Here is a 14980-nt window from a genome sequence, read left to right on the forward strand (position 1 = left end):
CGGAGCTGGGTTTGCCGCTGGCGGAAGAAAAGACGGAAGGGCCGGCAACGACCCTTACGTTTTTAGGCATAGAATTAGATACAGCACAGCAGTCTTCAAGATTGCCGCAAGACAAATTGGTAAATATTAGGAGATTAGTGAGTAGTTTTAGGAATAAAAAGAAGATAACATTGAAGGAGTTACAACAAGTGGTAGGGCACTTGAATTTCGCATGTAAGGTTGTAGCGCCAGGAAGAGCTTTTGTACGGCGTCTGTCCAGCGCCACGTCAGGGTTGAGAAAACCATTCCATAAGACAAGAATAACAAAAGGTATGAGAGAGGATCTGGGGTTATGGGAGCAGTTTTTGGATCAATTTAACGGGGTTTCTTTTTGGAGATCTGACATGAACCTCAGGGCTGATGTCCAGGTGAATTCAGATGCTGCTGGGGCTTTAGGTTTCGGAATTTATTTTCATGGCAGATGGTGCGCAGGAGTGTGGCCGGACGAATGGCATATGCAGGGCATTACTAGGGATTTAACATTTTTGGAATTTTTTCCAATAGTTGGAGCACTGTGGCTATGGGCCGAGGAGTGGTCCAATACTGTGGTGCGTTTTTGGTGTGACAACCTGGCGGTTGTTCACATCATCAACAACTTAACATCACGATCAGAAAGGGTTATGGATTTGGTGCGCGCCTTTACATTGAAGGCACTACAGAATAATGTTTTGGTGCACGCGAGACACGTGCCTGGCATAGATAATCGGATCGCGGATGCTCTTTCACGCCAACAGATCCAGCGTTTCAGGGAACTGGCGCCGGAAGCCAGGGATCTGCCAGAAGTGCTTCCGGCAGAGGTCTGGCGGATTGGCGTGAGGAAGCGTCGCGGGCGATAGGTATGGCTTTGGCCCCAAGAACAGGTATAAAATATAGAAGGGCTGTGACTGAGTTTTTGGAATTTAGGAATAGGGCACGATTAGATCAAGAGTGGCCAGCACCGGTAGGACACCTGCAGCAATTTATTGTGGATTTGTATAGACGGGGGCTAGCACCAGGGACTATTCAGGGTAAGTTAGCAGCATTGAGTTTTTATGCGAAGGCAAAAGGCCTGAAGGATTGGTCGGGTGATTTTAGAGTTAGGAAGATGATTGAGGGATGGTCTCGTGAACGGGGAAAGTTAAGGGATGGTAGGACTCCCATTTCCCCAAGGATTTTGGAAAATTTAGTAGAACTTTGGGGTACCTTATGTAGGGATAGATACGAACAGGCGCTTTTTCATGCGGCGTCGTTGGTAGCCTTTTTTGGGGCGCTCCGTATTAGTGAGTTGGTAGCTTTTAGTAAGACGGATGAATCACGGACGGCATTGCAGTGGGACGACGTTGGGATTCGAAATAGACAGGTTATAATTAGGATTAGGAGATCTAAAACGGATCAACAAGGCAAGGGTGGACGGATAAGGCTGGGACGGTGCAGTATAGAAAGGATCTGCCCCGTTCAAGCGGTAGGCCACTTTATTCGTTTTAGGTCAAGCGCAGGCGGTTATTTCTTTCAACACGAAGATGGAGCGCCCCTTACAAAATATCAGTTTTGGAAACTAACTGACATGGCGCTGGACAGAGTAGGTGTTCGGGGATTGAGATTTGGTACACATTCATTTCGAATAGGGGCGGCATCAACGGCAGCAGCTCTTGGATACGATGATGAGCGAATCAAACAGTTGGGTCGCTGGTCATCTGGTTGTTACAGGAAATATATAAGACAATTGCCTAACATATAGGTAGGGGTTGTTTTTGTCTTTCAGGTGGAGAGAGGCCGGGGGCGCGATGGAACATCATGATTGTAGGACACAGCTACGTATATTGGGCAGCTCGCTATGCGGCTGTTTCCCATTGGGGAAGTGACCTAGGGTTTGGAGCCCGGGCTTCGATTACTTGGAAGGGCATACGGGGCATGCAATGGATTCAACTAGGACGTTTGACCAACTTTGGATGTTCGCCTCCGGACATTTTGATAGTTCACTTAGGGGGTAATGATTTGCCCAAGGTACCTGGTAAGGCATTAATATTGGATATTTTGAGGGATTTGGATAGGCTACATGCCTTATATCCCATGATGAGGATCGTTTGGTCGACAATCATTCCACGATTAAATTGGCGTGGTGCGATTAAGGGGGACAGGGTAAACAATGCCCGTCGCTTGGTCAATAAGGAAGTTTGCAGAGGTGTCAGCAAACGCGGCCTCGGTTCTGTGATTGGACATCGCAGAATTGGATCATCCAATTTGGAATATTTCCGTGAGGATGGGGTCCACCTGTCTGAGGCGGGTTTGGACATTTTTTTGGATGATTTGAGAGGGGGCCTGCTTGAGGAATTTCGTCTTCTTGGTGGGTACATGGGACATAGCGGATGCTAGTCCTCATGTTTTGGCGGGTAGTGCGGGAATAACTGGTCGTCACGGTGTTTCCCTTTTGGTAATATTCATTAAGTAACAGTGCGTCAATGCTGACAGTTCCTGCGGATCGTGCGATTACAGGGCTGAAGGCAACTGAGGCGCTGAAACACTTTCGGACCAAAAAGTCATTAAATGAGATGGCTGGAGGTACGGGGTGTTTAATTAAGCCTTCCAGGTTCCACCGGTCGGTAGTACAGCTGGAACCTGGGGGCTGGGACTCGCCCATTGGCATATAAGGATTTATTTGGTGTTATTTCCCCGCACTACCGCAGGCCCCCTCAAATATGGATATGGATTTTATCTGGTTTAAGGAAATTTGATTTGGCTAATAAAGTGTGGCCCAGGTTTAATACCAAAATAATTGTTGTCCGCGTCTTTATTTCGGGGCTTGGGGAAGCAACGTGTTCGCGCGCCGTAGGGGCGAGGAAACGCCCTCGGAAGGCGCAGCGGGTTTGCTTCCCCCAGCGCCGGAAGCGCGGGCAGCAAAGGGCCACGTGGGTTGCTGACGCAGCCGGCGCTATTTAAGGAAGCGCCGGTGCGTCATAGGAGGCCTTTTGCTGTCGGCACCCGCCCGCCCAACCCTCTTTGTTCTAGTGTGTTTTGGGTCGCCAGTTTATGGGGCCGGATAGGAATTTTTGCCCTTCATCCTGATTGGCCAGTGGATGGGGGGATTTTTCGCCTATCCCACACTGGAACTGGGGAGGAGTTGTTTTTTCTGGGTAAGGCGGGGCCGGCGGCTTCTTTCCCATAAATTTGGTCACACTGGCGGGTAGTGCGGGAATAACTGGTCGTCACGGTGTTTCCCTTTTGGTAATATTCATTAAGTAACAGTGCGTCAATGCTGACAGTTCCTGCGGATCGTGCGATTACAGGGCTGAAGGCAACTGAGGCGCTGAAACACTTTCGGACCAAAAAGTCATTAAATGAGATGGCTGGAGGTACGGGGTGTTTAATTAAGCCTTCCAGGTTCCACCGGTCGGTAGTACAGCTGGAACCTGGGGGCTGGGACTCGCCCATTGGCATATAAGGATTTATTTGGTGTTATTTCCCCGCACTACCGCAGGCCCCCTCAAATATGGATATGGATTTTATCTGGTTTAAGGAAATTTGATTTGGCTAATAAAGTGTGGCCCAGGTTTAATACCAAAATAATTGTTGTCCGCGTCTTTATTTCGGGGCTTGGGGAAGCAAAAAGAACTGAATGCTGCAAGCAACTGGCCAAAGGTATACAATACATTCTCTTGCCATCCTTCTCACTATTACCTCCACTTCAGCAACAGAGAATGTGACAGCACCATGAGCCAGCCCTTCAACACCATCAGATTATTCCACCACCTTCTAGTCCTCAACCACCGGGAATATAAAAGTAAATGTGTTCTTGAAGGCTTTCACAGCTGGGATCCAGTGTTTGTTGTAGGTTTGGCTGTGTTCTGGAGGTTTTTCTTCCTAAAGTTTCACCAGTCTCTGTGGCCAGCAAAAAGCTGATCACACAGTTACAGCTCAACTATCCTACTCACTACACCAGAACGCGGACAGAGTTCTAACTCCTGTCTTCTGAAGATGCCGGCCACAGAGGCTGGTGAAAGGTTAGGAATAAAAACCTCCAGAACGTGGTCAAACAGCCCAAAAAACCTACAACAGTAATATAAAAGTCATTTAGCAATTATAGCTTATACGGGGGGGGGGGGAGAGATGGGACCCTGAAGTTTTCTCTTGTTCATAGTATAATGTAGTTATACCTTCATTCTTTTTTTAAAGGAATTAATTATATGCTATTTATCTGCAGCTAATAAAATCCAAGCTTTGAATTTTCTTCACCGTATTGTAAGAACCTACCTCTTGGCTTTTTCCTAATGCTACAAAATGTATAGAGGTCCATGCAAATTTATTTCACACTCCGTATGTGTTTATTTCACACTCCCTATGTGCATAAAATTCTGTTTATATCTATGGTGACAGCTTACTAAGAAAGAACCAAAAATTATTTGTTTTTATTTAGCCCCTGGCGCCTAATATTAGTTTCCTTTGTTCAGCAAACCCACTCAGTGTAAACAGACAAACTGGGAAAGCTCTGTAAAGTTTCCTCTGTGATGCCTTCCTATGTTGTTCCAGACCAGGGTCCTCTTTTTTTAAACACTTTCCAAATGCATTCACTGAACATCTGGAATAGGAAGTTAGAAGTGTGCCCGTTGGCTCCACCTATGGTTACTATCTACTCAGTCGAATATATGGGAAGAGACCTCTGTACAGAAACTTTATTCCACATTACCAGCACTCTTTGAAAAACAGGATGAGTAGTCATATATATATGTTGTAGGTTTATGCACTGTAGGTCAATGGAGACTTGACTTACAGACTTTTTGACTTGAGAACCGCCTTCCAATACGGATTAATTTCTCAAGTCAAGACCCCACTGTATGTCATATATATATATGACTATGCATTCTGTTTTTCAAAGAGTGTACATGTGCATATATATATGAAAACTTGCAAAGGTTTGACATGGGAGGAAAAAATCATGTATGAATTTTGATCATCTCACCATGAGTACAACTGTGTTGAATTCAAGATAAGTTCCTTAAAAGATTGTGTGGCTTACAAAACCAAACTAAACCAAACCCCTGAAGAACATAAAAAGTGGGTTGGGCAATAAGGCCCCTTAATTTTGTTCGGGATTGGGTAACAGTGTTACTTGAACCGTTGTCTTGTGACCTGATAGACACATCTAGAAAATGCAGAAGGAAAGTAAGAAAGGGAACTATTTTCCTCTTGCTTATTCTCCAATGGTGGCTGTTATTCAGAGGCACACTTATTGTACCTCAGTCCTGAGGATTCCTTTTAGCTGTCAAGGCCAATAGCTGGGTTGGATGGACCTATTTTTCATGAATTTTCCTAAAGGGGGTACACGGAACAAGATTATATCATATGTTTCACAACTTCTGTGCTGGTTTGTGGCCCATATTCATACTCCCCCCTCTCTTCAAAACGTGGAGCATCCCAAACTTTCCTGCTGCCTAAGACAGGAAGAAAAGTGCTGCTACTTCTTGTCCCTGGCTGAAGGCCAGGAAACTGCTTTTCAAATGCTCATCCTACAAACAGGCATATTTCTAGTAATCTAGCAAAAAAATGTAGTGTAAACAAGACTCAAACTACAGAAACTGGAGATCATGTAGTGAAATAGGTCCAGAACAGCATCACTTCAAACTCCATGCAGATTAAACTTTTCTGTGAAAAAGAGAGAGAGAGAGAGCCTTTTTCACAATACGCTGATGTTTTCTGAGAGAAGAAAGGCTCTAATCTTCTGTTATGGGGAGGTCACTTGATAACAAAGAATTCAGTCACTCAGTCTCCTGCCTGCAACCTGAAAAAGGAATATCCCAACAACATTTTTTCCTCACAGCTTTCAGTTTGTGTAGATCAGCCCTCAGCGGCACTGCTTGGACATTAAGCAAATACACATTTTGACATACCTCAGTGAACTGATATGGGCATGCCGAGTTCGTATTGCCAACGCTGCCTCCTTTACCATGGAGCCTCAGAAGATTACATTGGCCAAGAAGGCATCTTACTAAAGCTAGACGGCACCTGCAAGAAACAGAAGATAACGCATTTGGCTGGCCAGGATTTTCTTAGTCCCTTGGACTGAGGTGGCTAACTCCAGACTTAGAGCATTTTCTCATCTGGCCCCAAAATTATAGAATTCCCTTCCGCAATACCTTTGCATGGAACCAGAGTTGGACAAATTCAAACAACACCTAAAAACTTACTTGTTCAACCTGGAACCATAGGGGCTGACCATGGAACTAGGCAATTATTGGGACAGAATTACTGTATTTCAATCATTATGTTGTTATTATAGTTATTTTGATTGCTCACTGTATGTTTTTATCATTGTAATTATTTATTTATTATTTATTTATTTATTTATAAATAAATGTTATGTTATGGTTGTATTTTAACTGTTTTTTACTATTGGAATGCGCTTTGGTACAGAGTGCAATAATAATAATAATAATAATAATAATAATAATAATAATAATAATAATAATAATAATAATAATAATAATAATAATAATTATTATTATTATTATTATTATTATTATTATTATTATTATTATTATTATTATTATTATTATTATTATTATTATTATTATTATTATTATTATTATTATTATTATTATTATTATTATTAGCTGGGGAGCCTCAATTACTGAATGATGTTTTAATGCCTGCTGCTATAATTTTGAACAGATGCTTTAGGATATGAAAAAATGTCTTGGGTTCAAATTGTCGCTGATGAATCCCCTTTAATGCAAACAGGACATGTCCATTCTCTTTGTCCATGTGCACAATTATAACTGGGTGAGCACATCTGCTGTACAGGGACTGTGGAGGGAAGAATCCTTGCTTAATAATTTACCATATCTTCATATCTTTATGTCCACTCCTCCAGACAAACACAAATGTTATAGGCAAAGGTGCTCTAAATCTACAGTACTTTGCTGCTATGATACCTGCATATCATAAGACCTCTATACTATCACAGATTGAAATAGTCATGTTATGGATAATGGCTCCTAGAATACACAAAGAATTCTGAGAGGACCTGACTGTTGTAGTGCAAAACCTAACTTACCCAAGTTCTGCAATAGTTTGGCATAACTATATAATGATTTAATGACTAGTTTTCTAGGAGGACGTTTTTGAGGGTGGTAGCCAAAGTTTTCTTGAATTCTATAAAATAGACTTCCATAATGTCCCATCACTATAGCTGTCAGTCTCCTGTCTGTCTACATTGATACCTTGTTGGGCCAAGTACAGTAATACTCTTTCAAGGGGACAGACTTGGCTTCAGCACTTCCTGTTGTAGATCCCTGGTTTAGCACTTTTATCAATTTGTTTCATTAATTCACTATTTCACTTTTATGCATATGTATCTTTTGAACAATGCAATTTATTTGATGAAAATAATTTTAATAATAATATTAGAACTGCAGAGCTAGAAGGGAACCTTATGGATCATCAAACCCAGCCCCTGTCAAGGGGGCATAGTGGGGACTCAAACTCCCAGCCTCTGGATCCGTAGCCAGATGCCTAAACCACTGAGCTATCCAGCAGTTATTTGGTTCTGTTAATTTCGGAAGGACTTACTTCCCCATACATGTTCTTAGCATTGCCATCTCAATGTAATTTAAGGTTATATAGTATCTCCCATTCAGGGGAATGGGAGGGCATGATGACAGTGCTTCCTTCCTTCATTGCTTGCTTGCTTCCTAGCCAAGAGCAAGGCCATGCTCAGCCCTGAAAATCTAAACCCTATTATATAAGCAAGATAACAATTAAATCCACAGATTATCAGAAAAATATTTGCTTATGAATCTATGAAGATTTAGCCAGTTTTCCCAGCAGGTACTGGGAAAAGCACAATATAGTGCTATCAAAGATTCAAGAATAAAAAACTAGGCAGACTACCGTTTCTAGTTTCTACAATCTTAAAAATCTTTGAGGCACAAATTCATTTAATCCCATTTTTACATCTATTCACAATTTCTCGGGAAAGGCTGGATTATGATTGCCTACCCCTGTCCCAAAGTAGGTTATGTTGTGTTTTTCTAAAGGTCTTAATTTTTGTATAATTTTTTTTTTACTGAAGAACCATGTCGCAAATTTGGAAAAGTACAAAAAGATAAGGATCAATCTGTTCCAATTTGTGTATATAAATTTAGAAAATGTGAATTAGATCCATATATACCACAGCACAAACAAAACACATTTTCACCTATTTCTAGGACCACTCCCAAAGGCAATATCCCATTTAAAATTTGTTGTGAGCATTATGTATTATTACCATCAACAATCTGTGTTTTTTTATTTCTTAAAAAGAGAGTTAGATCGTGAATCTCAAAATATACAGGATCTGAGATATTTTTCTTGTACATAATAGGCATTGGAAAGATCAAATACTCTACATTAGAAGTTCCCAAGAAACATCACATTGCATCCCCAATTGTACTAATTTTGTAACGATTTTTTAAAAATCCATCCCAATGTAAGCATCCTGACGATTACTGACACTTCATGAGCAGGTACAGCAATGGGCAAAATAAATGCATTCACTTAGCTCTGTCCTATAGAAATCAATTGGACTGAAGAGATTTTAGTTCCGATTGGTTGTATGTCTTCTATCAAAGCAAAATCCATGTTGTCAATAATGCAAGAAACAGCAGGAGGAGCAGTTAATGCATAATTTCTCTGCTGTTCGGCAGTGTTTGTTTTTAGAAACTAACCATTAGCAAAGTAAAATTTAAATTTCTAATATTAAAAATGAGCTGGAGAATTATAGTAATATGAATTATAATTACCTCTTTAATATGAGACAGTACCTTTGGGATCTTGAGGTGGCTTAAGGAAAAAAGCAACAACTAAGCCTGAAAATCCAAGGAATTTGCTCTTCTTTTTAAATTCAAAAGGAGGGCAACATTTAAATGTTATTGTACAAGCCTGGAGCCAATCAGTGCTCATGAGACATTTGACGTCATTGTAGACTTCAACTTGGCAGCTGATAAAGTCGGTAAGGTTTTGGATATGTTATTAAAATGAGCAGACAAATCTTGAAGACTCTTATTATGTTTAATAACAAGTCACAGGGGAAAAAGGATGGATGAAACTGGAAGCTGGCGGAGATATGAGACTCCCATTCTTAATAGTGTCTTAATAGTGTCTTAGGGCAGAGGGTGGAGGTGGTAAAACAAGATTCAACTGAACCATAGTTTTAAAAGTGATTTTCTAAAACAGAAATTGTTCCTGCTGTATTTAAATATCTGCTATCCAGTGTGGTGTAGTGGATAGAGTGAAGGACCTGGGTTTGAATCCCTGCTTGGCCATGGGAACTCATGGCTGGGGTGTGGAACTAGTAAAACCACTCCTTCAATACCTCACTTACCTTGACAGCTCTCTTATGGTCACTATCAGTCATTCCCTACTTGACAACACATACACACACATGTATTTAAATAGTAATTGTTGTAGATCTTTTTTTAAAAAACCAATTTTTCTTTCCTGTTTCTCAAAACTAAGTAAACTGGTTAGTGTATTTATTTAATTGTTTTATCTGCTTTTCTTTCAATGCAGGAAACCAAGATGGCTTACAAAATGACTGAAACACAAGGACAACTGGATACAGGATGAGTTATAATACTAAAATGCAATTATACACATAATAATAGTAAAAGGCCACAAGCTTAAAACAATTTAAAATATTTTAAGCATGCAGTAAAAAGAATAAACAAAACAAAAAAACCCCAGCAATTCCAAATTTAAGCTCCTGTTTGCTGTTCAGTTGCATCAGCAAAAGTACATTACATAGTCAAGAAAATTTCACTTCTCCTGTCCCTCTTTCAAGGAGCAGAGGATGTATGAATTTGACAATATCCTCCAGTGGCTTGCTTATTAAGCCACTTCACATTATTGGAAAATTCAAACCAGAAAGCTTGCTTTGGATTGGTTGCAGAAATCGTACACACTGGAAGTGATCTAAACCAGAGCGGTTCTACCTCCACCAAAAAAGCAGAAGCCTCAGAAAAATACAGATAGGACCATTCTGGGAGTTAGGGGTGGGCGGGCTAATCTGCTCCAACGAAAACATTGTCTCATCGTTGTCTATAGAAGCAAACTTCCCCAAATACAAATGGTCAGACTTCAGATACATCTGGAAGACAATGCAGCTGTCCCATAAAAACAAAGACTACAAAGTGATTAAATGAGAGGTCAACCAAATGTGGCATGAATAATTTTGAAAAAAAAAAACAGTTATGAAAGCATCCTAAAATCAGGTAGTTTGACCCTGTGCCCCATCAATTACTCCTTGCATGGATTTTACAAAACAAAAGGTAGCAGGTTAAAGTCATAATTGCAGTGTCAGCCATAGACAGGTCTTGGATATAATTTTGCTGTGTCTACGTGGGTTTAAAAAAATGGAAGAAATGAAAAATGACTTTAGCAACAAGCCTTCTACTGGCTTTGAGTGTGCTGTAGAATGCATTTCTTTGTGCATGTACACAGCCACACAAAAAACCCACCCACACCCAGTATGTTATGCCTGGGTATGAAATTATCTGTCTAAGAGCAAAGGAAAGTTGAAAGATGCTGAACTGTAATGAAAGATGAAAGGAGAATAGCAAAACCATCAGCAGAATGAGTGTAAACATCACATTTCATGATTATTCCTTTTACACTCTGGGGATTTGGCACTGTTTTCTCACTGTCTGAATTCTACTCGTCTGTTTTCTTTGTTTTTCCATATCGCAACATATGTTTACTATCAAACATAAGGCTTTTTGAAACAAAAAAGAAAGCAGTCTATTGCATTTTTCTGGCAGGGATCTGGAAAGCTGGTCTGGACAATCACCGTCATGTGGTGTCTAGCACTTAATGGAGGGTCTCAGCTCCCCACTCCCCGAAACAAAAACACAATTCATGGCAAATTCTGATTATAGTTCCTTTGAAAGACAGAAGAGGTAATGGAAATGTATAGGTGATGATTCAGCTGACTAGTCCAGTAGTTTCAGGTTGCATTTTGGGAAATCCTGGGCTCTGCTTGGCTTTCTCAGTGCAAAGAACACTAATGGTCACCAAGACAGATTGTCTATTGTTAATAATACTTGCATGGAGAATAAAGATACAGTGGAATGCTGAGAAGGCTGTGGGCTTAACACATGCATAAGTCAACAGCAATGCTACAGACCTGGCCAGTGTCTAGTGTGTGAGTCCCACTCTTTAAATACTCGTCCCAGAATCATTTGCAATACACAGAGGTTCAGTGGGAAGTACTTGAAGATTTCTTGACAGGAGAGAAGTCAGGAAAATATGTTCCAGGGTCACAAACAAACACTAGCTTGGTCTGCCCATACATAAGAATTGTGGAATTTTGCTGGGGGTCTCATCATAGGCATCCTTCAGTCTCGAGAGACTATGGTAACGTATTTTGTATGGAGGACTTGGAACTACTCCAGAGTATTTCCCACCAGTGCCTCGTTATATCTCTCTGTTTCCATGGGTATAAATCAGAACTTGGACATTTTGCTTTGTCAGACTGCAGCTCCCAGAATTTCTGAGCTAGTATTCTGTCTGGGGGACTCCAGCATGTTTTGTCCCAAAAAGGTAAATTTTCTATGTCATGTTTTGGATGAGGGGTGGGCAACTTTGGCCCTCCAAATGTTTTTGGACTATAAAATCCCAGCAATCTTAACTACTGACTATGCTGGCTAGGAACGTGGTGGTGCTGTGGGTTTAAACCGCAGAAGCCTCTGGGCCGAAAGCTCAAAAGATCAGCAGTTAGAATCAGAGTGAGCTCCTGTCGCTTGTCCCAGCTCCTGCCAACCTAGCAGTTCGAAAGTATGTAACAAATGTGAGTAGATAAATAGGTACCACCACGGTGGGAAGGTAACGGTGTTCCGTGTCTAGTCGCGCTGGCCACGTGACCACGGAGATTGTCTATGGACAAACATTGGCTCTACAGCCTGGAAATGGGGATGAGCACCGCCCACTAGAGTCAGACACGACCGGGCTAATTATCAAGGGGAACCTTTACCTTTACCTATGCTGGTTAGGGCTGATAGGAACTGCAGCCCAGCAACATCTGGATGGCCACTGTGACCCTCCTGTGGCTTAGAAAAACTGTATGGAATTAATGGTTGTTGTGGGTTTTTCAGGCTCTTTGGCCGTGTTCTGAAGGTTGTTCTTCCTAACGTTTTGCCAGTCTCTGGGGCCGGCATCTTCAGAGGACAGCACTATGTGCTCTGGAATTACCCAGCTTCTCTGCATTCATTTGCTCTATATCCTTAGGGATGAGGGCAAATGTATTATGTAATCAGTTTCTGAATCATAGTCCTGTAGTAGACAGAAGATGGGATTCTTCTGATGTCAGGTAAAGACTGTGTAAAAAAAGACTTGAGATAGCTGCTGATTGTTGCTGTTTTTTAAACTGGCTGACATGTTGATCTGTTTTTACCAGCTTCTTTTATACACTGTCTGACATTTTATTGGCTTGCTTGGTGTTGTGTTTTTTCTTGTTTCTTGATGCCTTGGGAATCATTGGGTTTCAAGTACATTAAACCAAGTAAATGTACCACTTTTACTAGTAATGTTGCTGCTACTACTGCTATGTTTTGAGACACCAAGTCACTTTCAACTGAAGGGCAACCCCATTATTGCTGCTGAACATCATCATCATCTGCTGTTTAAATAAAAAGAATAGGCTAGACTTGATTTTTGTTGCTGTTTTTTAACTAGAGCTCTAGAAGTATAGCGCAATCTCCCTCTTGGATGTTGTAATACTGCATTTTGTTCAAGAGTTTGGGGAGCAGATTTTCAGTAGTGATGGTGATATAAGTCGTGTGAAAGTTAAGGCATTGGCCTAAGACTGTTTAATATTCAACAGCATTGTGATACTGTGAAGCATAAGAGTTGTTCAGCAAGATTTATCTTTGCTGAGAACAGATAACATCTCCTTTTCGATATAGCTGCTTCACCTGCAGGTTCATCAAATATTCAGTCAAGATGTTGTAAGGATCTCTGTACAATGATGGTGGCTTTATATATTCCCTTAAAGAAATTAGGTAGTGGTAGTCTCAGATGTTTCTTGGAAGAGTACACCAGTCATCAGATTCCAAATGAATCAACTCTAAGAAAAAAAATTACATCTGTGCCTGCTATGAAGATGTGTTAGGAGAGATAGGATCTGCAGTTGACAACAATAAGATATGGATTTCTATAGATGAACCAAGTGATGTAAATGGGAGATATGTAGCTAATATTGTTATTGGTGCTCTGAAATGTGACAAAACTGGTGAAGTATTTCTTCTAGCATGTAAAACTCTACAAAAAGTAAACCATTCCACTATTGCTATGTTCTTCAACAATTCTATGAAACTCCTTTGGTTGGATGGTGTAAAAATGGGAAACATCCTCCTCTTTGTGAAAGATGCCGCTCCATACATTGTTAAAGCAGCCAAAGGACTTAAACTTATTTTGTAGGTCATAAAAATCCTTACCTTAATTACCATCATCTGACAATACTACAGATTTTTAAAAAAATTAATGTCAGATCTGTGTCGACATTAGAACATATTATCACAACTGCACAGCACAGTGGCATGTTAGCAGAATCACAAAGTCTGTTCCCTACAAACCTCACAAATGCAGACAAAACTCCCCCCTGAAAATGCAACCAAACATACAGAAGAAATAAACAGTAAATTAACTAAATAACCATTTATAAATATCAGTCAAATAAGGAAAGCACCCCATGCATTGCAATTAAAAAAACCCAAAACACTCGCCTCCCAAGAATCAAGAAAAGCAAGCAGCAAATCAAGGGACCAAAATATAAGAAGACTTCTCAAACTAAAACAACTGCAATATGGGAAGATTTCTCTCCCTCACCACCACTTGATGCTTTATCTACCATTTGAGTCCAGTAGCCAGCAGCAGATGGGCCAGGCAGCAAAAAATAATCTAAGAAATGAATTGACCAAAAAGGAGGGGGGAACAAAGGGGGAAGATTCCCCTCCCCCCAAAAAATGGGATAGGTTTTTAAAAATCCCAAGGAGCCTGCAGGCACAGGTAGACTATCTGGCAGCAGCAGAAGTAATCCAAAGAAGTGGGTGGGAATCTCCCCTGAAATAAAAAAAGGATTAAAAAGTATTGAAGATGGAGGCTCAGCAGGAAGGCAGACAGACTGCCTGGCAGCAATCCAAGATGGAGGGCACTAGGAGCAGAGCACAAAGAAATCCCACAAGGAAAAACTGAAGCAAAGAACACTCTTCTCTGGGTTCCAGGCCCTTATACAGATTCAAAATTCCCTCTCCTCTTAGACATTCTGATTGGTTGCTGGCCATCCTTGCAGTGTTGCTATTGGATGAAAATTTCTCAGGTGACAGAGAAAGGGTGAAAATACAAAAGTAACATAAAGTTTTTGTGCACTTCTCTTTTGTGAACAGGAATCATGTCTTTTACTCGGTCTCTTTTGACAAACACTGAAAGAACATGAATTATACAAAAGCGAACCTTTCATGTTTTGCATCCCATGTTTTAATATGGAAGGCCCATCCCTAGTAGATTCTCCATATGAGTCAAACCACATGCTTGTGTCCCCTTCATCAGAGTTATGGTTCATATGGGAAGGCTATCTGGATACAGTAGCCTTCCTCTCTTCATGACTAAAAAAAATGCTGGAGAAGGCAGGGCTGGTGGACTCCACACACCTTAAAGTACAACTGAATAGGGTTATGAGATGTCCGAATCCTTAATATGGATACTTGTCCTGAAAGCTACATATCCGTGAATTCTGTAACTCTATCCAGATGCTTAGGAAAGGGTTAAATTGAGAGTTCTAGCCCTGTTTCCTCACTGTCACTTTCTTCACCACAAGAAGGACTGTCTGAAGAAGAGACAGTTGGCTAGCAATATTTATTTATTTCCAATATATGTGCCACCATGAACAGGATCCTTTGTTGCATGAAGACATTCTACATGTAGCAGAAGTTTCCCC

Source organism: Pogona vitticeps, chromosome 2, assembly GCF_051106095.1.
Source record: "Pogona vitticeps strain Pit_001003342236 chromosome 2, PviZW2.1, whole genome shotgun sequence".
Lineage (NCBI taxonomy): Eukaryota > Metazoa > Chordata > Lepidosauria > Squamata > Agamidae > Pogona > Pogona vitticeps.